This window comes from Octopus bimaculoides, chromosome 26 (genome assembly GCF_001194135.2).
Source record: "Octopus bimaculoides isolate UCB-OBI-ISO-001 chromosome 26, ASM119413v2, whole genome shotgun sequence".
NCBI lineage: Eukaryota > Metazoa > Mollusca > Cephalopoda > Octopoda > Octopodidae > Octopus > Octopus bimaculoides.
In genome coordinates, this window is record NC_069006.1 from 15,135,616 (window position 1) to 15,136,051 (window position 436).

The window sequence follows — 436 nt, forward strand, 5'->3', positions numbered from 1 at the left end:
AACACAAGTATTGAAAATAAAATGAAAACAAACAGTGCAACGTAAAACTTATTTTTATTGTTAACCTCTGCACAATTTCTTTTTTTTTTAATGAAATATTAGTGAAAGTTGTGTTTCGAATATCATACAATTTGTAGGATATACCATCAAAATGCAAGTTAAAAAAGGAACAATACAGAAATACAAATAGCGCTTATATAAGGTGCGTTCATCATATATGTATAATACAGCAGAAGTGTAAGTATACACGCACACAGACACACGAATGTAGATGTGTGTGTGTGAGTGTGTTTGTGTGTGTGTGTGTGAGTGTACAGGAATGTACAGATTGTCTTCTGTGAGAACCGAGGTCGTGACATTCTGACGCCAATACCAGTACATAAACTGCTTTATGATCTGAAAATGATATTTCAGTAATATATATATATATATATAT